The sequence below is a fragment of the Ursus americanus genome, chromosome 13, assembly GCF_024610735.1.
Source record: "Ursus americanus isolate L20-20 chromosome 13, mUrsAme1.1.p, whole genome shotgun sequence".
Classification (NCBI taxonomy): Eukaryota; Metazoa; Chordata; class Mammalia; order Carnivora; family Ursidae; genus Ursus; species Ursus americanus.
Window position 1 is genome coordinate 66,663,540 of NC_142139.1, and position 23,970 is coordinate 66,687,509.

The 23,970-nt window shown below is 42.2% G+C and overlaps 1 pseudogene; it reads left to right on the forward strand.

Moving 5' to 3' along the window:
* The first annotated feature begins 21,403 nt into the window (after positions 1-21,403).
* Positions 21,404-21,752, forward strand: LOC123777414 (large ribosomal subunit protein eL31 pseudogene; annotated as a pseudogene).
* The last annotated feature ends 2,218 nt before the right edge of the window (positions 21,753-23,970 follow it).

The following is a 23,970-nucleotide window of genomic DNA, read 5'->3' on the forward strand; positions in this document are numbered from 1 at the left end:
CAGAGTTTTGGAGATCCAACCCAATGCTGATGGCAACTTCTTAAGAAACAGAACAACTCAAACTAAAGCCATAATCAAAGATGAAATTGAAGAAAGCTTTTTGGGAAAAAAGCATTATGTGTTTAAACAAAAAAGAATAATTGTGTTTCAAAGTGAGTCTTTGAAAAGAGCATCTCACTTCTAGGAAAAAGTTTTGAATGATAAGGATAAAGAAAAATATCTTATGTATTACTTTGGACTCAAAAACTGATATCCTACAAGGGAACAAAACTAGACTGGTCACAGACTTCTCTTCTGCAAAATGGAATGTCAGAAAAAAAAGTATCAGCAACAATAGTGTTCTGAGAATTTTGTATGTTGTAAAGTTTGCTTCATGTGTGAAGAACATAAAGATATTCTTTGGTATGTAGAGCTCACAAAATACACTAATCATGTATTATTCTTGAGAAAAATTGCTTAATATTGCCAACTTAAAGATAAATCAAAATTAAGAATTCAAGCACAGGTAAGTTATCCTATTAAAAAAAAAAAAGCGAAACAAAACCTCCAGATGAAGAACTTTCTTGGTTTAGGCTCAAACTCAGGAATTCATGTGGAGTGCATGTTTCCGGGTGAGTTCTGCAGGCTGGGGATGAAACTCAACATGCCAAGTTCTTTCCCCAGCCATTCCTCCTCTGCTTCAACTCCTCCCCAGGGCCAAGAAATGGGCTTCTTGCTTCCTATCTCTCTACCCATGGTTAGCATGTTTTGTTTTGACCACTGAAAGTAATAATCTAAACTGATACACTCTACTGAAAAATGGCTTTATTTTGCACGTTTGGAACTGTGGGCTTAGATAAGTTGGGGAAAAAAATATCCTCTCGGCAGAGCTGCAAAGACCAAGAGAATAATTTTCTGCATCTAAAAATCTCATATTACAGAAGCTGTTAATTTGTATCTTAATTAATTTGATTTTTTAATTTGTAAATTTTATTTATTTATTTATTTTTAAAGACTTTTAACTTAAGAGCTAATTTTTTTTTAAGAGAAGTTTTAGCTTCACAGAAAAATTGAGAGGAAGATATAGAGATTTCTCATTGATCCCTGTCCCTACACATGGACAGCCTCCCGCATTATCAACATTTCCCACCAGAATGGGACTTTTGTTATAATTTTGAACCTACAGGGACACATCATAACACGCAAAATCCATACCTTAGGGTTCATGCTTGGTGTTGTACATTCTATGGGTCTGGACAAACATAAAATGACATATGTCCATCATTATAGTATCAGAGTACTTACACTGCCCTAAAAATCCTTTTTGCTCTGCCTATTCATCCCTGTCCTCCCTCAACCCCTGGAAACTGTGCATCTTTAACTGTCTCCAGCTTTGCCATTTCCAGAATGTTATATAGTTGGGATCATACAATTTGTAGCCTTTTCCAATGGGCTTCTTTTACTTAGTAATACATATTTAAGTTTCCTTCATGTTTCTTCATGGCTTGATAGCTCATTTCTTTTTAGTGGTGAATAATATTTCATTCCCAAATGTACCACGACTTATCTATTCATCTCCTTCCAAGTTTAGTCAACTATGAATAAAGCTGTTATAAACATCCATTTGCAGGTTTTTGTGTGGATATAAGTTTTCAACTTTTTTGGGTAAATACTAAGGAGCACAACTGCTGGCTTGTATGGTAAGAGAATGTTTCATTTTGTAAGAAACTGCAACTATCTTCCAAAGTGGCTGCACCAGTTTGCATTCCCGCCAGCGACAAATGAGAGGTCCTGGGGCTCCACGCCCTCACCAGCACTTGGTGTTGTCAATGTTCTGGATTCTGGCCATTCAGCTAGATGTGTAGTGGCGTCTCATTGTTGTTTTAATTTGCATTTCCCTGATGATATAGGACGTGGAGCACCTGTTTGTATATGTATTTGCCCTCTGTGCATCTTCTATGGGGAGGTGTCTGCTAAAGCTTTTGGCCCATTTCTTAATCAGGTTGTTTATTTTCTTATTGTTGAGTTTTCAGAGTTCTTTGTATATTTTTGGGCAACAGTCCTTTATTGGATGTGTCTTTTGTGATATTTTGTCCCAGTCTGTGGTATGTATTTTCATTTTTTTGATGTTGCCTTTCACAGAGCAGAACATTTTTAATTTTAATGAAGTCTAGCTCATCATTTTTTTCTTTCATGATCACGCCTTTAGTGTCATATTTAAAAAGTCATTGCCAAAAGCACGGTCATTGAGATTTCCTCCTATGTCATCTTCTAGGAGCTTTATAGTTTCGTGTTTTACATTTCTGTCTGTGATCCATTTCGAATTAACTTTTGTGAAGGGTGGAAGGTCTCTGTCTAGATTCATTTTTTTGCATGTAGATGTCCAGGTGTTCCGGCACCCTGTGTTGAAAAGTCGCTCTTTGCTCCACTGCCTTGTCTTTGCTCTTTTGTCAAAGATCAGGTGATGATATTTATGTGAGTCTATTTCCGGGATCTCTTTTCTGTTCCATTGATCTATTTGTCTATTCTTTTGTCTAAATAATTTCTTTTTACTTGTCTTACTTTTGACGAACTAATACGCCACCTGGTGGTCATTGTGTTCCTCCTTTCCTTCATATAGCTAACCTGTTGGGTGACCACACTATTATTGCATTGCAGACTGCTGGAGCCCAGAGGTATGAAACACTGATCTGCTTATTCCGTGTTGTCACCACTAGCCCCTGTGGAGTCCGTTCCTCTTGGCATCTAAATGCTCACTCTCCCCAGGTGTCCTCCCTCCGTGCCCTCTTTCTCTCATGCCATGGCCTTGTTAACCCCTCTACTGTCCTCCGAGCATCCGAGCCCCCTCCTGGGGGTGGGTGTGGAGGCAGCATCAGACCCTAAAGTCCAATGTGTCATTGGAAGGACATCAAGCCCTTCTGATTCTTTAGGGTGGCTCATCCCTGAGACACTGGACCTTATCCTGGCAGTACTCACCTCCTTTCCCTGCCAGCCTTAGACATGTTGAGGCTGCCAGGGTCTTCGGTCAAAGACTCACTGGAGAAAAGAGTAAGAGGAAGTAAGAAGGGGTTCAGCGGTGGGGAAAACCAGGAGAAGCAAACCTTGAAAACACATCTGTGAACTGGGATATCTGTGACTCAAATAATTTTGTTTTATTTCTCTTATTACTAAATTAACGTTCATTGTGGAAGATCTGGAAACTTGACAAGTGAAAAGAAGAAAGTAAGAATCACTTCATAATCCTACCACCAGGAGACAGCCACTGTTTATATCTTGGTTTAAGAACTTAAATACACATTTTCCTACATGATTAAGCCCCTATTTCTGTTATTGTCCATTTTAGGACTTGTGAATTTTTCTTTATAAGTCACTTATAAAGAAGTATATATGGTATCTTTAAAATAGATTTTAGGGGTGGAGGTGGGAGAAATGAGTGAAAGAAATCGAAAGGTAAAAAAAACCCATGGAACATATTGGTGGTCATATATACATATGTTCAGGAGATCTGAAGGAGTAATATTTTATTGGAACAGTCAGAAAAAAATAGATTTTAAGAGAATAAACCTAAATGTTTATGGTGATTAGTTCTGGGTGACAGAACTCAAACGATTGCTATTTTCCCTTTTGCATTTTAAAAGCTTTTCAAACTTTTTTACAGCAAATACATATTATTTCTGTAGTTAAAATAATGGTGTTTAAAAATTTTTTTAAAACAATTTATTTATTTATTTTAGAGAGAGTGAGAGCTAGAGAGACAAAGCATGAGCAGGGAGAGAGGGAGAGAGAGAAGCAGACTCCCCGTTGAGCAGGGAGCCTGGGATCATGACCTGAGCGGAAGGCAGGTGCTTAATCGACTGAGCCACCCAGGCACCCTGGTGTTTAAAATTTAAGAAGTATAATTTTATATACTGTAGAATCTTAATTGAATAAAACAATGTATCCAGCAAAAAGAAGGGGAAAATGTGAGGAAATAATGGGAAATTATTTCCTGGTGGTGAGATTATGTATACTTTTTTTCCTTTTTGTATCTTTTCAATGTTTATAATGAAACAAAAATTAATAAAGAAATGTAATGAAGGAGCTTGGGTATCCATAGAAGAAACCGTCTTTATGAAGATGGGTGAGGAGTTCTAGCACAACCTGAGCTGACTTACCCAGATTCCACCTGAGGACAGTTTGTCAAGTCATCTGCGGAGCTCCTGGGAAGATAAGCTTCCACCTCAAGCTTGGGTCCTAATGGAAGCTACAGAGTTTCCATCAATGACTTTGGTTTTTGACCTTGACCAATAGGAGAGGAGTCGACCCTCTAACTGCGGCCACAACTTCCCAGGGGAAGCAGAATCTCAGATTATGGGCCTGGCCAGTGCCTCTGACTCCGTGCCCCAACTTCCAAAATTGATCCGCAAAGGGTGACCTGCAGCCCACTTTGCTTTCTGGCAGCATTTTTTTCTTTTTTTAAGAAAGAGAGAGAGGGGGCGCATGCGCGCGTGCACGCCTGAGCGGCGGGGCGGGGTGGGGTGTGGCGGGGCGGAGAGAGGCAGAGGGAGAGGGAGAGGGAGGGAGAATTGCAAGCAGGCTCCATGCCCAGTGATGTCTGGCAGCTTTTGAAAGGGAAGTGCCTGCACTGCTCCTTTTCTGGGCAGGTGCTCTGTTCCCGCCTCTGTCCCCACCAGGTGATATGGATCGGGTAACTTCCAGAGGTGAGAGCGAGAGGCAGCGGGAGGGGAGGTAGATTTGAGAGTAAATGAGAAATCCATATGTCCATTGACAAATGAAAGGATAAAGAATATGTGGTGTATACATACAATGGGATATTATTCAGCCTTATAAAGGAAGGAAGTTCTGTCACATACTACAACATGGATGGACCTGGAAGCCATTATGCCAAGGGACATAAGCCAGTCACAGAAGGACAAGTACTTGATGTTTCCACTTACACAAAGCATCTAACATAGCCACAGGTGTAGAAGTAAACAGTAGATGGTGGTTACTGAGGGGTGGGGGAGGGGGTTTAGGGAGTAGTTGTTCAATGGGTATAAAGTTACAGTTATACAGAGGAGCAAGTTCCAGAAATCTGCTGTACAGCATAGTGCTGATAGTAAACAATGAGGTACAGTGTACTTAAAAATTTGTTGAGGCTAAATTTCACCTCAAGTGTTCTTCTCACAAAAGCAAAGCGAGACGAAACAAAAGCCACAGCAACAACAAAGGAACACAAGGAAACTTTTGGAGGTGATGCGTATTTTTTTACCTTGATTGCGGTGCTGGGAACATGAGTGTATGCTTATTTTATGTTCAAACTCACTATATGCAGGTTTTTGTTGTTGTTGTTGTTGATGTTTGTTTGTTTGTGGATACAGTTATACCTCCATGAAACTGGGGAAAAGAAGCACGCTCAGATCAAGAGCTGGAGGAAGAGGCATTTGTGAATGGCGTGGGGATCGCAAAGCTGGTGCTAGATCGCAAGCCTCTCAGTTGAGAGCAATCCTATCTTGACGCAGGCACTCTTGCAGGACCTCACGCTGTCAGGAGGTAGAGGCAGGATGGCACAGCCCTCAGGAGGAAATAATCTAGACGAGGAGACAAGGCACATAACTAAAAATAGGAGGTATCAATTTATCCTTGCTGGACCCCAGGGCAGGCTGCTTTCTGCTCCTGCCTGCCTCTGAGGTGCTCACAACGTCCCATCACCCAGACAGAGCGAAGGGCGGGTGCAAACTCTGGTCCAAGAGAAGGAAACTGAGGCAGAGCCCCGGGGTGGGGGGAGGGGGATGGTTTGTTCAGCGCCCCTGGCAGCGGGCTGGCTGTAGAGTTGAGAAGTCGGAGCCCGAGACTCTCACCACCATGTTCTCTATTCATACATTTGTGTCTCGGTCGATATCAAACGGTGGACATTGTTGGTGGAAGGAAAGCTCAAGTTAAACAGGAACCAGTGAGAAAGGAAGAGCTTCATTATTCACCCATTCTGAGTTCACCATAATTATTGCCACCTGGTATTACAAAGGATCTACAGAAAAAACCCTATACGCTTGCAGAGCGAAGCACAATAGCAATTCAAATTCCAGTCCTTATCTCTCACTGCCACGACTGCTTACTGGAAATGGCACCAACTCCCCAAATTAGAAGGCCTGGCATACCTTCACTATTTCATTACAATGTCCGCCCCAGCCTTGCGGGAACAGAGCGCTGCCTGCGGCGCTGCCCGAGGAGGTGCCCAGTGTGGGGCTGACATCCTGGCGAGATCGCCGCAGGGGCTGCGCCCAGCCGGGATCTGCAAATGCAGGGCCACAGTAAGCTGGGCGGGGGGAGGGCAGGAGAAAGCTCTTGGGTCCGCCCTCACTGATCTTGGAAGGGGAAAGGGAGAGAGACGAGTGGAAGCACACACATCTGGTCAAATGCCCCCTGGAGTTTTTGTGAAGTGACTTTCCCCAGTGCTGCCCGATCATTTGGTGGATGCTCGTTGGAATTATTCCACAACCATTTATTGAGTGCCTACTGTGTGCTCGGCACCAAGCTACATGTCAGACGTACAAAAACTGGAAAGCCGCAACCCATGGTCTCAATGAACTTGCCCCTGGTCCTAGTGGGACATTTGTGTTCTTCTCAGTGGCTTTTCACCTCTGTGCTCTCCTACCACCTCTTTCCACTTGTATTCCAAACCATCTCTGAAAGTGCATGAGGAGACAATTGCCCAGTATCGGGTAACATTTATCAAGTTCTTATTATGTGCTAGGCATGGTATCATTACAGTTATTTGCAGGCATTACTTCAGTTCTCACAGAAATAGGTGGATGCTATAATCACTATCCCCATTTCACAGATGAAGAAACTGAGGCACAGAGAGATTAAGAAATCAGCTGAATGACATACAGATAGGATCTGGTAGAACTCTAGAACTCTCAACACTATTGTCCTCTCCTATCCATGTTGTAAGGATGGGAGCTCCTAGGTCAGTGGGCTGTGGGTTCGGTCCATGAGGGGTGGGGGGCTCAGACATGAGAATAAAACACATCTACTTCAGTCCATGTAGGGAGAGACTTAACAGAGCAGGCCCAGCTGATGGTGATGGAAGGAAGTCTGTGCCCAGCTCCAGAGTTAGGTGACCCCTGACAGACTGGGGAGTGGGCCACTCAGTTTGGGAAATCCAACCAGAGGTGATGGGCAGCCTTGGGGACAGGTGGCTGTCATGTGGCAATGGAAAAGTCTAGGAACTGTAAATATGTGAAAGTCTAGCTAGACAACCAGGTGGTCACGGACAGAGGAGTCTGAGACAGGTAATTCCTGGGCGTACTAGTGAGCAAAGCAAGGTTCTTGACTACCTGGCAGATTATTGATGGAGGATCTTAGGTGTACTTAGAATCCCAATAAATAGGCTCCTTTTTTCTACTTGAAAGATAGGAATCAGGCAACAGAGGCCAGAATGTCATCTTTCTTACTGATGAAGCTGATATTGAAGAATGGCTTATATCAGTAGGGGAGGGAGCACCCTGATACGAATCCCAGAATAAGGCCGACTTACTCCTTAGTCACAGCAACACTTGGCCACCCTGGGCCTCTTCTACAGGTGACAGGACTATTTCATCATGTGGAAGGAAGTAGAGAGGACTCATGCTCTCTGTGGGCAGCAGGGAGCTGGGCTTTGTATGCTCAACACGTTTATTCCACAATAAGTTACCTTCCTCCCCAAGAGCATACCAGTGGGGCTTCTTCTACACATAAGGACCCAACAGAAGGAGGATGGAGATTCTCTGTATTCCTGCTTCTGTTAACATGGGACACTGGGGAGCAAGAGAGAGACACCATTGGTAGAATTGCAATGCAAAGTGAAGGACAAATTACAGAAATAAGGCAAAGGTCCAGTTGCTTGAAGTGGAACAAAGATCAGGAAGTCAGCAAGAGTCTTGCAGGGTAAGTTTCTACATATTGGGTCAAATTCCCAACCAGGAAAAGTCACCAGTTGTAACAGCTTCCTAACTGGCTGCTCTCTGTCCACTCTGGCCCCACTATGGTCCTTTTGCCAGATGGCAGCCAGAAAGGACATTTGTAATTCAGAGCATAGCTCTCACCTCCTCAGACCCTTTCAGTGTCTGCCTACTGCATGGTTTGCCAGGCACCACACCGTCTGCCTCTTCTCAATGCTTACAACTCCTCTGCTACTCTTCCCCGCCCTTGTATGAGTTATACTGGCCTTATTTGGGTCTCTTGAACACTCCAAAAGTTGTTCGTGCCTCAGAACTTTTGCATCTGTCATTCCCTTGGACTGAGTTCCAGTTATCTGTTGTTGCTAACAGATTACCCTGTAATTTAGTAGTTTACAACAACCACCATTGTATTATTTATCATGATTTTGTGGGTCAGAAATTTGGGCAGAGCTCAACTGGGCAGTTCTTCCGTTCCTCCTGGTGTTGATGTGAGTCATATGCTGGTATTCATGTGGCTGGTCTGGTCTGGCAGGTCTAAGATGACTTTACTCATATGTCAGTCTCTGGGCAGGGATAGTTGGAAGGCTCTGGAAGGTTCTGGAAGGCCAGGCCCTTCTCAGGAGTCTGACTTCTTACTTGGTGGCTCAGAGGTCCCAGAATAAGGGTCCTAAGAGACAAGAAGTAGAAGCTGCTTATCTCTTATGGCCTGGAAACTGGCCCAGCATTAGTCCTGCTATATTCTATTGGTCAAGGAAGTCACGGAGCCGAGATAGATTAAAAAAATTCAGCTGGATTCAAATGGGAAGAGAGGTCCGTCAATGGGAAGAGAGGCAGAGAACGTGTGGCCCTCCATCATTTGTCCCAGCGTGAAATGCTCTTCTCCCAGATGTTCACTTGCCCAGGTTTTTAATGCTCAGACCTCAGCTCGCATGTTGCCCCTGACCATTGTATGGAATCCTTGGGCCCTACTGCCCATACCACCCTCTGATGCTATCACATGGTCTACCCTTTATCCTCTTTGACTGTCTTCATAGTTGTCATCATCATTTGAAATTAATGTGTTTACCTGTCTTTCCCTTCTAAGTGGCATGCACACTGGAACTTTGTCTTGTTCATCATTTTCCTCAAGGGCCTAGAACAGTGTCTGGCACATTGTAAGCACTTAAAAATATCCATGGAATGAATGAAGGGTTAGAGAACTGACAAATTTGGAGAGGACCAGCTCCTGCCTTTCAGCCCAGTTCCATCACATCTTCTTCAAATAAACATATGCAGGTGTCCTCTGGGCCTTCTTCCTCAGCTATTTAGAGCAGTGATTCTCAACCTTAGCTACCATTAGAATCATTATGAAAGCTTTTAAAAATTCCAGGGCCTACCCACCAGCATATGCAAGAATTTATTCAAAATGTATCGAAGACCTAAATGTAAAAACAAAATGATAAAAGGCCAAGGAGAAAACATAGGGGCAAATCGTCATGACCTCAGATTTTGCAATGGAATGACACCAAAAACAAAATCAATGAAAGAAAAAATAGGTAAATGAGACTTCATCAAAATTAAAAAAAGTTGCTCATCAAAGGACATTCTCAAGAAAATGAAAAGACCCCCTACAGAATGGGAAAAAATATTTGTAAATCATATATTTGGTAAGGGTCTAATATCCAGAATATATGCGGAACTCTTACAGCTCAGCAACAATAAAAAGACAAGCTGACCAATTTAAAAGTGGGACCTGGATGGACATTTCTCCAAAAAAGGTATACAAATGGCCAACAAGAGCATAAAAAGATGTTCACCAACATTAATCATTAGGGAAATGCAAATCAAAAGCACAAGGAAAACCAATTTATACCCACTAGAATGCTGTAACAAAAGAAGGAGGGGTTGGGAGTACAACTCTTGGTAACGATGTGGAGGAATTGGGACCCCTGGGGGGCTCAGTCCATTAACCGTCTGCCTTCAGCTCAGGTCATGATCCCAGGATCCTGGGATCGAGCCCCTCATCGGCCTCCTTTCTCAGTGGGGAGCCTGCTTGTGCTCGCATGCTCTCTCTCTGACAAATAAATCTTAAAAAAAAAAAAAAAAAGGATGTGGAGGAATTGGAACATTGTTGGAAGGATTGTAATAGGATACAGCCACTATAGAAAACAGCTTCGCAGATCCTCCCAAAGTTAAAGTTAACCACGTGATCCACCAATTCCACTCCTACGTATACAACCGAAAAGATTTGAAAGCAGATATTCGAAAAAGAATTTGTACATGAATGTTCACAGCAGCATTATTTACAATAGCAAAAAAGCAGAAACAACTCCAATGTCCATCAACTGGACAACACTGGACAAACAAACTGTGGTCTCTCCATACGTTGGAGTGTTATGCAGCTATAAAAAGGATGAGGTGCTGACCTGAGCTACGCGGCCAAACCCTGAAAACAGGATGCTAGGTGAAAGACCACAGACACCAGAGGTCACGTGCTGTGCATGATTCTCTTTATGTGGAGTATCCCAACTAGGTAAATCCGGAGACTGAAAGCAGATTAGTGGTTGTAAGGGTGTTTCTGACCCTTCGGGGTGAGTTCCCTGTTTCTCATCCGGCTCAGGTATTGAACTGTTTTGTATCATCAAGTATGCTGATTGCAGAGAGGTATTCCCTGTGACTCACATGGGGTTACTAGCTTTCCAAGCATTAAAGCACATTTGAATACACATTGTTCCATTGTTCTTTAATGATTCAGAAGAACTGTGGCATCTTACCATGTCTTCAATCATCTCTTCAAGCCGGTTAAGAGACCATGTGCAGTAGAATCACTAAGTCTGCTTGTAAAAAATGCAAATTTCTGGGCCCCAATCCAGACCAGTGAATCTGAGCTATTGGAATTAGAGACCAGGGATTTAAAAATACACTCTGTGTTTATTATTATTTTTTAAAGATTTTATGTATTTACTTGACAGGGAGAGAGAGAGCACAAGCAGGGGGAGGGGCAGAGGGAGAGGGAGAAGCAGGTTCCCTGCTGAGCAGGGATCCCAACAGGGGATCCATCCCAGGACCCTGGGATTCTGACCTGAGCCGAAGACAGACACCCAACCGACTGAGCCACCCAGGTGCACCTATACTCTGTGTTTAAAAACGTGGCTCTTAGGGTGCCTGGGTGGCTCAGTCGATTAAGTGTCTGCCTTCCGCTCAGGTCAGGATCCTAGGGTCCTGGGCTCGAGTCCCGCATCGGGCTCCCTGCTCAGCGGGGAGCCTGCTTCTCCTTCTCCCTCTTGCCCCTCCTCCACCACCCCCCCCCACCGCTCATGCGCGCGCACTCTCTCTCTCAAATAAGTAAATAAAATCTAAAAAAAAAGGGAACTGCTTTAAAAATAAATATAAATAAATAAATAAATACAGATAAAAAGTGGCTCTTCTGTGCAATTCTTGAGAATGACTTCTTCAGTTCATGACTATGAGCATTCAATTCACTGTATAGAAGCCATAGAATGTGGAAAATTGAGTCTAAATTGTTTTGATTCTCTGATATATATGGAATATAATTTCCTTCAGTAGAGAGCTATTATTAGTTTTTAACTTGTTATTTGCACATCTGCCTAAAAACAGGGAGGGTAAAGTTCAGTAATACAATATCCCAACAAGGTACTTGATGGTCTCTCTGAAAATATATTCACATATTCTCTCTGAAAAGGTGCCAAAATAGTCTTATGCAAATGATTTTGTATCTTCAAGAGATTCACCTTATTTCCTGTTTTCCGCAGGGTAGTTTGCTCTCGTGGGATTCCAAACATCTCTCGTATCAGTAATAGGTGTCATTCTGTCCTCTCCATTTCTCGTTCCTGCGCCTCCACGATACACAGCATATTTCCCGCTAGGTGGCGCCCTTTCGCCAGTGCGCGGGGCTGAATTGACATTGAGTGCCTCCCATCGGAAAAAATAACTCACAACTCTATCAGGGGGGTTTGTTCATTATTCTGAGAATATTTTTTTATCCTCAGAAGTGACTATAACATTGGAAACAATCAGGACTTCTCAATTGTTTTGAAGAAAACCGTTTATTTAAGTGAAATCTTGTGTTACTATTTGAATGAGATCCAGAACAAGGCACGCCGGCAGGAGGTGAGCTGGTATGGATGCCATTGCGTTTCCTCGGGGAGAGGTTATCATTTGGGTAGGAGCACTGGCCTGGTGATAGAGTCCATTCCGCCAAATCTGGAAATACAGTGTAAGTCCTCATGTTCCAGATACATGGCAAGCTTAGGCTTAATTCTAAGAATACAAACTTGGATGTCCAATCCAGGGAGGGGTCTATGACAGCTAGAGATTCGAGGTGTCAGGTATCCACGTGGCTTTAGCTGGAGGAATATGTGTACACTCGTGACATTAGCCTCCAAAGGCCGGGGAAGGCAGGAAATATGCGGTGAGCTTTGACACTCAGAGGAACGATGAGAGCTCACAAGAGGCGCTGGGAACACAGCCAAGCAGGCTAGGTTCAATGAGAGACATGGGCCTTGGGGGTAAATGAGGTGAAAGGCATGGGAACTGGGAATTTAGGCCAGATCCCAGGCAAAGGGACCAAGCAGACACCATGTTTCAGGACCCTGGCAGCCCACCACATCTACTGTCACACTTTGACCAGAATTCTGAATAAACGCCTGGGAAATGCATTGCACTCAATGGCTGGATATACTGCTTGCAAGTAGTAGTAATACATGCTCTGGAGAGGGATTGCTTTAAAAAGGGAGGAACCTCAACAAATCAAAGCCTCACATAGGTCATAGGCCATATTGAATTGTGCCCAAACTGATTATGGCTTCAGAAGAGGAAGGTTTTTAGAGTCAAAGAGAGCTCCTTGTTCTCTTTTGATGTCTATCCTCCTCTCTCTTGTCTTCCAGCTAAAGTTACTGCGATCATTCTCCTGCCAGATTCTTCTTTTGGGTCCCTTGTGACTTCCTTCATTACTCACTCTTCCAGGACTCTGGATACTCACAGGGGAAGTTTTCTCATCATAGACATTTCCAGTTCCCTGTTATGCTGTGTCTCCTTCCAGAATGACATTTTTTTTCCTCCTGAGGCTTAGTCTTTCTCTCTTTCTTTCTTTCTTTCTTTCTTTCTTTCTTTCTTTCTTTCTTTCTTTCTTTTAAAGATTTTATTCATTTATTTGAGAGACAGAGAGAGAAGCACGAGTGGGGGTAGGGGCAGAGAGAGAGGGAGAAGGAAAAGCAGACTCCCCTCTGAGTTTGGAGCCGGATGGGGGGCTCGATCCCAGCACCCCAAAATCATGATCTGAGCCAAAGTCAGACACTTAACTGACTGAGCCACCCAGGCACCCCTTACGGCTTAGCCTTAAGCTCATCATACGCACATTTAGCCAAATGATAAATGGTGACATTCTCTACCTCATTTCCCTGGACTTTATCTTTCGTAGCTCCTAGCTACTGGGTCAGCTGCTGCTTTCCATTCTTAGATCTGGGCCTAACTCAAGAACTGTGTTTTGTTTTGTTTTTTTTAAGATTTTATTTATTTATTTGATGGGGGTGGGGAGAGGGACAGAGTGAGCATGCACAAGCAAGGGGAGCAGCAGAGGGAGAAAGAGAAGCAGACTCTCCACTGAGCAGGGAGCCCGATACAGGGTTTGAATCCAGGACCCTGGGCAGACACTCAGCCAACTGAGCCACCCAGGCGCCCCTAACTTAAGAATTGTATCCTTGTCTTTACCCCCAGCATCCAACCCGCTCTATGAGGAGCAAGCCCCACTGCACAGGACTCTTTTCTCTCAGCATTGACCTAATCCACACAACTGGGATCCTGTCTTGGGTTATTTTCCATCGTTTTTCCACTTTCTGTACCTATTGCTTCAAGCTCCCTGAGGAAGCTGGGTTTTGATATGAAGCAAAAGGACTTGGCAATGATCCTGGTTTCCTGTCTAGCTCTTATTAGCTCCTTCCTCTGTGGTAGGAGAGAATCCCAGTCACTAGCCGGTCATCTGGTGCTTCTCAGATAATGTCTCAGAATAACCACTCTGCTCAGCCTGCATCCATTGTTCCCCCAAAACTCTTGTTGCCATGGCCCGCCCTCCTACTGTTCATGCTTTACTTAGTCATACCTGAACTTGCTATTTTTTTAATTTTTTTATTTTCCTGCCAGCTTCTAAGCATTTTTTTCCTGCTGTTTCTATTAAATTAATTAATTATTTTTAAGCTTGATCCATGTAAATATCCCAGCTCCAGTTTTGCCTTGAAAAATAAAGTTTTATTAGAACACAGCTATGTCCATTCATCTATATATTGTCGGTGCTGCTTTTGTACAATGGAGCTGGGTATTTTGACAGACAAATATTTTTTACAGAAATATACATTTTTCTTTACAGAAAAAGTATATTGACCCCTAATCTTGTCTATCCCTCTGCTTTTAAAATTTTAGTTTTATTTATTTTTTGCTTTATCAAAATAACATATGCTTCGTAGAAGATTTTGAAAGAACATAACAGCACAAAACCACTCAAGATCATGTCATCCAAAGAATGGTATAGTTCCTTCCAGTCTTTTCTTTGTGGTGTTTTCTTTACAGTTTTTCTTTTTCTTTTTTTTAAAAGATTATTTATTTATTTATTTATTTATTTATTTATTTATTTATTGGAGAGGGAGACAGAGAGAGAGAGAGAGAGCGCATGAGCAGGGGGCAGAGGGCAGAAGGACAAGCAAACTCGTTGAGCAGGGAGCCTAATGCGGGGCTGGATCCCAGGACCCCAGGATCATGACCCAAGCCAAAGGCAGATGCTTAACCAACTGAGCCACCCAGGTGCCCCTCTTTAGAGTTTTTCCAATAGACTTTATTTTTTATTTCATCCCAAAATATTTCAGGATGTATCTCTAAAATATAGGTACTCTTTAAAAAATATAAATACACTAACATTAGCACATCTATAAATAACAGTAATTCCATAGTATTATCATATATCCAGTTAGTACTCAAATTTCCAATTACTTCACAAGTGACATACTGAATGGTAATCTAGATCCACATTAAGATTGATATGTCTTTTTTATTTTTATTTTATTTTTTTAAAGATTTATTTGTTTATTTATTTGAGAGAGAGAGGGAGAAGCAGACTCCCCACTGAACATAGAGCCTGATGCAGGGCTCGATCCCAGGACTCTGGGATTATGACCTGAGTTGGAGGCACCCCTGATATGTCTTTTTTTTTTTTTAAGATTTTATTTATTTATTTGACAGAGAGAGAGAGCGAGCACAAGTAGGCCGAGCGGCAGGCAGATGGAGAGGGAGAAGCAGGCTCCCTGCTGAGCAAGGAGCCGAATGCGGGGCTCAATCTTGGACCCTTGCCATCACGACCTGAGCCAATGGCAGATGCTTAACTGAATGAGCCCAGGAGCCCCTGATATGTCTTTTTTTTAAAAATTGAGATAAAATTTACACATACCTATAAAATTTACAAATATATATGCACATAATATTTACACATGATTAAAGCTGCTATAAAATCTTTTATACAAGTCTTTTTATGGACATATATTTTCATTTTCCATGGATAAATATTTAATAACAGAATTGTTCTGTCATAGGGAAAGTGTATGTTTCTGTTTACAAGGGACTCTCATACTGTTTTCAGAGTGGTTTTTCCATTTTGCACCTCCCCCAAAATTGCTGTGTAGCTACTCCAGGGAGCATAGCATCAATCTCCTGCCCGAAATAGGTCTGAATGTAAAGACTGAAGATGCCATGTACACCAAGAGGGTATGAAAAGATTTATGACTCACGTGATGGGACTTTCTGGGGTGAGCAAGGTAGACCCCAGCAGGTCCTGACTGTCTTGAGTGAAGAAGGAGGGTGAGTGGCATGTGGATTTCAGTTGTTTTTTGTGGTTAGAGGGCAGGCTGGGGGTGGGGGGCTTATGTGGTTTGGCCTCCAGGAGTGCCAAGCGGGGGACCTGTGGGCTTTCTTACAGACTTGCCTGTATGTGAGATGAAAGGAAGAAGGTGAGGCTTGCAATGTATCAGTAGTCAGACATCAAAAATAGCATCGGCCTCATTAGTAAATGACCTATATCTGTGTTTATATGTAAATGCATGTATCTTGCAGACAGTTACTAGGTCTGATTTTTAAAATCCAGTCCAACAACATCTGTTTTTTAATGGAAATATTTAATCCATTTACATTTAATGATATTATTGACATGGTATGGGTTGAAGTCTACCAAATCATTATTTTTTTAAATTGTTCAGTCTATTATTTATTTGTTCCTCTGTCTCTTCTTTCCTGCCTGATTTTTGAGTAAATCAAATTTTGTTTAATATTCCATTTGAATTTCTTTGTTAGGCTTTTTATGTATACTTTTTAGTATATTTAAATTTTTTTAGTGGTTACTCTAGAGGTTACAATATATGTCTGTCACTTATCAAAGCCTACTGAGAGTTAATATTGTATTATTTCACATACACTTACAACAGCATAATTCCATTTGCTGTGATTGTTCTAGTTATTACATCTGCCTGAGAAGTGACCCCGAAATTTAGTGACATAGACAAACATTCATTATGCTTGTGGATTCTGTGGGTCAGGAATTTGTATGGGGCACAGTGGGGATGAATTGTCTCTCTTCGTTCATATCCAGGAACTCGTCTAGAAGACTTGAACCCTGGGGGCTGGAATTATCTGAAGGCTCATTTATTCGTATATCTGGTACTGGATTCTGGTTGTCTGGGTCTGTCAGCTTGAACTACACACGCCCCTCTATGGGGCTTTGTAGCAATATGAGGGCTGCATTACAGAATGAGCATCTGAGAGAAAGACAGACTCAGGTGGAAGTCTAACTACCATTTACGACCTAGCTTTGGAAGTCACTCAGTGTATCTTTTGCCGCATTCTACTCCTCAAGGCAGCTGTTGCAAAGCCCAGGCCATATTCAAAGGGAAGGGAATTAGACTCCACCCTTATCCGAAAGGAGTGTCAAGGAGTAATTATGGGACCAGAAAGATATCTTGGCCTTTTTCAAAAAAATACACTTGACCACAGTCTGCCCTCTGGCCACAGTTCATCCCTCTCACATGGAAAATAGGCTCACTCCTTCCCTACGACTTCCCAAAGTCTCATCCTTGGATGGCATCAGGCTCAGTCTCAATGTCTAGGATGTCATCCTCTAAATCAGACCCAGCCGTGGACGAAGCACCTTGAGTATACACCCCCTGTCCAGCTACTCATATCTCCATCTGAACGCCTGTAAACTAAAGAGACAAGTTATCTGCTTCCCCCAACCAAACCAATGGTGGGGGGACAGACATAGGATAAGGAGTGCAGTCACTGACATTCAGAAGATGAGAGGACACAGGAGGTGCTCGAGAGGAACTGATCCATGGTCGTTCTGAAATCCAGCCAGAGACACGTTCCCAGTTTCTTGATCGGGTCTTGATCCTTCTTTCTGAGGATGGTTCTCCAGGGCTCTTGGCTCAACCCTCAGCTCTTTCTTCTACCCTTTATGTCGTCCTTTCTTTTTCATAAGAAATGCCCCCAGGTTTACAGCTGTAGTGTTTTTAGCTGCTTCCTGTTGGTAGTAGTTTGGAAGTGCAAGGGCTTCTTTTCATTTTGTATCATCTATTTCTCTTTTTAAGTTCAAGCTGGGAGTGTTTTCATTACTGCAATTCTCTTTAAAACTTTGCGATCTTTCTATGAATTTATATGAGATCACATTAGACAAAAGCTATACCCAGAAATTTCATTGAGATAAATTCTTCTCTATTTTGGGATTTCTGTAAAGCTACAGAGTGTCAACATCCTTATAGTTCTTAGAAACTTTACTGTCACAGGAAAATATTTATAGCATGCTCTTGGGATCCTCAGAGAGCTTTAGTCTCACTGAATAGTTCTTGGAAGCAACTATTTAGATCTTTCTGAGGTCTTAACAGATGATCATGTAATCACTCTCACTGGATCTGATCTTTTTTCTGATGCCCTTCCTACGTTTGAGAATTTTGAAAATGTTGGGAATGAGAAACAGATCTTTTTAAAAAGATTTTATTTGTTTAATTTGAGAGAGAGAGAGAGAGAGAGACAGCAGACAAGCAGGAGAGGAGCAGAGGGAGAGGGAGAGGGAGAGAATCTCAAGCAGACTCCCTGATGAGCATGGAGTCCTGTGTGGGGCTTAATCTCACAACCCTGAGATCCTGACCTGAACTGAAATCAAGAGCCAGATGCTTAACCGACTGAGCCACCCATGTGCCCCTAGATTTTCTTAACCTAGAAAATTCTGGATCCTTCACATTTTCTATAAATTTCACTTAAAAATGGAATTGTTTAGCTCATGTCTCTCCTCCCTCATTTTACTATAGAAGAATCCAGGAAACACCTCTAACACTCTCCCTGGAATTCTCCTTAAATAGAGCATCCAGGTTATTAGGTATACTTTATATTTTACACATTACCCTAGGCAACACTGTTGCAAAATTTTCTACCAATATATAACAAAATCCTTTTTCTTCAATTTCCAATAATATTTTCTTCATGTTTCTTTCAGCTTAAGGACGATTTTCTCAAAGAGTCATCAGATTTCTGTTAACAGTGTTCTGAAGCCCTTCACACTTTCATTAACACTCTCCTCAAGGTCCTTCTAGCTTCTACCCGCTGCCTGGTCCCAGAGCCACTCCCACGTGCTTTGGTTTAATTTGTTTGTTTATTTTGTATATTACAAAGTACCGCACTCTCTGTTCTAGTTAATTTGCTTGCATGAGCAAAAGCAATGCCTATTAGACTCATGAATTCTGTGGGTCAGGAACTTGGACAGGACACAGTGGGGATGGTTGGTCTTTGCTTCTCAGGGTTGGGAACTCAGCCAGAGGACTTGAAAGCTGGGGCCTGGAAACATCTAAAAGATCATTCATTCGTATGCCTGGCAGTTGATGTTGGTTCTTGGCTGGGACATTAGCTGGGGCTATTAGCTGAAACATTTACATGTGGGCTCCCCAGGTGGTCTGGGCTTCTTTACAACATGGTTCCAAGGGTTTCAAGAGTGAGCATCCCAAGAGAGAAAAAAACAGGTGAGAGGCATATTGCCCTTTATGACAGCTCTGGAAGTCTTGAAGCATATCCGTATCAATGATTGTATGCACAGGATTTTAATCTGCAGACGTGACTGAGTGATGACGTGGAGAGATCAATGCCATTGAAGACAGAATTTATTCCTTACAGTTTCCGAGAAAAGGAAGCCTGCCCTGCCATGCAGGGCAACAGGGGAAAGCAGCACGTCTGGCTGGGAGGCAGAAGTAGGAGCAAGGGGAAAGCACAGCTGAGGCTTTCATTGTGTTTTCTGTAGGAAAAAGCAAGGAAGGCCGCGGGCAACAGTTTAGGATTGGATAGTCTGCCTAATATCAGGGGCTCCGGGGACATCTCCAGGGGCCCAGTACCTGGCCCTGGAGTGATCCAGGCCTAGGTGAGAGAGTTAGGTAAAGGTGTTTGGGGATGTGGTCTCAGGAGCAGTTGGTCTCCATTCAAAGACATGCTTCTAAGTGAGTTTTGCACAACCTTGGGAATTAGCTAGCTCTAGGGGATGCAGTCTCTCCCCAGCCAGCAAGGCCTCCCAAGATGTCAAAACACCGTAAAATAAAACACACGATGAACACAATATTTTTTGCTACATTCTAATTTTTGAAGACGTCATGGAGTCCAGCTCATGTTCAAGAAGAAGGTCATTAGACTTCAACTTTTGAAAGAAGCATCAACCGTCTAGAAGAACTCGTGACACTAACTGTTGTGGACACCCCCTCCCCCCCCACCAAATACAGTCAGCCGTGCCTGTCCTTCTGTTACTGTTATCAAGTGTCTCATTTCCACACATATTATAAGCCCCGCAATACTATGAGTTTTGCTTTAAACAGTCAGTTGCCTTTTAAAGAAATTAAGAGAAGGGGAAGAAGATACCATTTTACAGTCAGTCCCTCATTTACCATTTTCAGTATTCTTGTAAATTCATGCTCTGGGATCAGATCCCTGGAACATGAAGAACTTTATTTGGCGTTTATTGCAGAGCGTGTCTACTTTAAAACATTGTTTTAGTTTTCAATTCTCTGAAACTATTGGGTAGTGGAGCCTTTATAGTTGTTTATTTTAGGAAGGCCCCCATTTCTCCCCCCGGTCTCAAGGGCAGATCCTCGGCTTATCCGTCCCTCAGGACTATTGTCATCTGGGGACCCTCCCCATTCTTTCACCCCCACTGCCCTGTAACTTATGTGGTGAAGGAACCGTATTACTTGTCTGATTTCTTGTTTTGAATTCTGGATTCTGCTCTTTTTACCTCCGTTGTGTCGTGTACGGGGGTTCTGAGTCCCTGTACGTTGGTGGGTGAGTGTAGAGGCTTGATGAGGTTCAGTTTTGGTATTTTGGGCACGTCTACTTCACAGTGGTGTGTGTGGGTCTATCGGGGGTCACACAACAACAGTTCTCTTCTGCTGCGTGTTGAATATCTGTATTTGCTGGCTCGCTAGGGGTGCATCCTTACTTTTTCAGTTGAGAAAGTTGAGATCCTAGTATGCGTATGAATTTGGTAGCCTGGTTTTTATACCTGAGTATATACTATACAGAATGTGATTTTCACTAGGTGTTTTGGGGTCTAAATTAGAGGCTCTTCCTCTCTGAACAAGACCGTTTAAAAAGTCATTTTGATTTTAATAAAACAGAAGCTGCTGGACATGAGGAGACTTGACTTTTATTTCTATTATTTTCCATGCCAGACATGACCTATACTCTGGCTCTTTGTCCATGAGTGGTAGGCTACCCTCATTCAAATTATGTCTGAGCCCCAGAACTGGTATGGAACACTTGTTTTGTGACTGAGGCAGAGTGAAAGACTTTTTTTTTTTTAAGATTTATTTATTTATTTATTTATTTATTTATTTATTTATTTATTTATTTATCAGAGAAGAGAGAGAGCACAAGCAGGGGGAATGGCAGGCAGAGGCAGAGGGAGAAGCAGGCTCCCTGCTGAGCAAGGAACCCAATGTGGGATGACGTAAGCCGAAGGCAGACACTTAACTGACAACCACCCGGGCATCCCGAGTGAAAGGTTTTACCCCAAACCTTCAGCTCAAACCTCTGCAAGTATGACAGTATCTATTCTGAGATGAGGAAACATCTGGAAATATCTTATTTCACTTACAGCAAAAGTTAAGAACTTATCAATTAATCTAAGTATGATTTTTTCATATTATTTGAAACACTGATAGCAAAACATTTTCTAATCTCATATATATGTAACTATATGTATATATCCTGTAATATTTGATTATATATCTGTCTCTCTATCTACCAACTATCTGTCTGTCTTTTCACTAAACCATCTTTCTATCCTGAAAGGGCCCTGGGTCTTGTCTTGTCTGGTTTAAGAACAAGGAATTATAATTTAGATTGTTGATTGGCCCACCTCCTTACCTTCCCCTCCAAGGTTCTGAGTCTCAAAGTCTCAGTCCTAAAACCCTAGAGAGCTTTTCCAACCAGGGCCTGGGAGAATGGCCCCTGCCAAGAAGGGTGGTGAGGGGAAGGAGTGGGGCCATTCTGCCATCAGTGAGGTAGTGACGAGAGAACGCACCATAAACATTCACAAGCTCACTCAAAGAGATCCAGAAATTTGCCATGAAGGAGATGGGAACCCCAGATGTGCGCCTTGACACCAGGCTCGACAGAGCTGTCTGGGCCAAAGGAATAAAGGACATTCCCTTCCACATCCCTAGGCGGTTGTCCAGAAAACGTTACGAGGATGAAGATTCACCAAGCCAGCTCTAGACACTGGTTTCCTCTGTGCCTTCCACCATCTTCAAAAATCTACAGACAGTTAATGTGGGTGAAACTATCTGCTGATTGTTAAATAAAAGTAAAAACCGCAAAAAAAAAAAAAAAAAAACTCCACAAAAAAGAACCCCCACAAATCAAAACAAACCCCAGAGGGGTGAATCTGGCTTTCTTACTCTTTCCCACTTCACATCAGTAGCAATAAATACATTTCCCCTATCACTGATTACAAGGTGAGTAGATTTCTTGAAAACCAATATTCCTTTGAATGAAGAGGGAGAAACAAATAGAGATTCAGAGAACAAAAGACAATATTCACAGTCTTGTTAATGTCAATTTTGTTTGATTCTCAAGAGAAGGACAAATGCTTATGTTTTGGAATTAAGGTTGGGGAAGGTCAAGGCCACAGAAGTAATTTTACTGGGGAATCTCCCTAATCTCAGGTTATTAAAAACCTTTCTTAGACATCATTTGAAATGACTGTGTAATAACCTCTATAGATTCACTGGAGTTTACTTAATGTTCCATTAATTGTGAGCTTTTAGGTTGCTGGCAGAATTTTTCATATATATATATTCACGTATATACCTCTGCGATGGACACCTTCCAGCAGGGAGTCGGGGCAATGCAGTTTTCAGCTCTAGTCTCAGGGTGTGAGAAGGCGCTCGGGAGGTGGCAGCTGTGCCTGGACATCCCCTCTGCCTGATAGTTTATTCTAGTCATAATATGCTTTGATCTTTTCATTAGTATCACTCAGCCTTTGCCATATTTGTTGTAAATTTATTTCCTAGTTTGCTACTTGCCTTTTAGGGTTTTTGAAAAGTCAAGTGTTAAATTTTATAAAAGATTTTTTACTTATTTATATTGAGAGAGAGAGAGAGAAAACCTGTAAGTGGGGGAGGGGCAGAGGGAGAGAGAAACTCAAGCACACTCCACACTGATCGCAGAACCCGATGTGGGGCTCGATCTCATGACCCTGAGATCATGACCTGAGCCGAAACCAAGAGTCGGACACTTAACCGACTGAGCCACCCAGGCGTCCGTTAACTTGTTCTTATGCTTAGAAAGTCCCTACCCCACCCAGAAATCAGATATTCATTTATATACTCCCTTGTTCCTCCCTTCCTCCCTTCTTTCCTCCTTCCTTACCTTCCCCTCCTCTTCCTTTCTCCTCCTCTTTCTTTCACTTTGAAACATTTAACTCTTTAACCTCCTAGAATTGGTTTTGGGTTTTGGTATAAGAGAAGGATGCATACGCATTTTTTTCTTTTGTTAACCAAACATCTCAGTGACTTTTTTGAATAATTGAAATTCTTAAAAGGTGAAGAGCTTTTTCAAAGACAGCAGATTCTGATTTTCTAGTCCGCAGCTCTTGGCAACTTGGTCCTCAGGTTGAACAGTGTTCAGAGATTAATTTCAATATTTCAAAGGTCTATCAGAAATTAGTTTATCTTTTAGGGAAAAAAGGTTTATCCATGATAAAACTCAAAGTATTAAGGTTTTTTTTTTTTTTTACTTTTTATTAGGATTTTTTCAACTCAATTCAATATAGTTGAACAAACATTTACTGAGCACCTGCTATGTACCAGGTTTCTACGCACAGCTCTGGATTCTTCATAGCAGTAATTAATTATCTCTGGGAAAGACAAATAGAGAATAATCAATAATTGAAGTTTTGTTAATGAACTCTACAAAAGTGAAGTCTACAGGGGAGAAGTTACAAACTGAGAAAATGTTATGACATTTCTTGAAGTCACGGACCACGTCTATTTATTTTCGTATACTCAGCACTTACCCCGGTGCTGGGGACCTGGCAAGCACACTAGTGATTTATCGAAGAAAGTTGAATTGGAAAGAATTCTGGCTGCTGAAAAGACTATGAGCCACAACACTGCATATTCCCTTTCTCTAGTGATAGAGTTTTTAAGCCCCTTGGGAGGCAGGGAATCCAAATGTCGTATATTTGAGCATATTTTTCTAGAGAGGATTCATATTTCTTATCAAACTCTGAGAAGATTCTATAACTGCCTCTCCCTCCCAAATAAGAAACATGGTCCTTACTAAAATATACTCCTGTGAATAAGATTTTGCAAAGCACACCTCATTTGATTCACTTAATCATTCTGTAAGACCTAGATTTCAGGAAGGCAGTGGGTGTATTTTTAAACAGAAGTATGACTTGGTTCCTTCAAGGAGCTTGAAAAAAAAAAGTGGTATCGCCTTCCCCAAGTGCTTCAGAGGTTATTGGTCCAGAAAGAACCCCAAATGGACGGTAAGTGCTAATCAA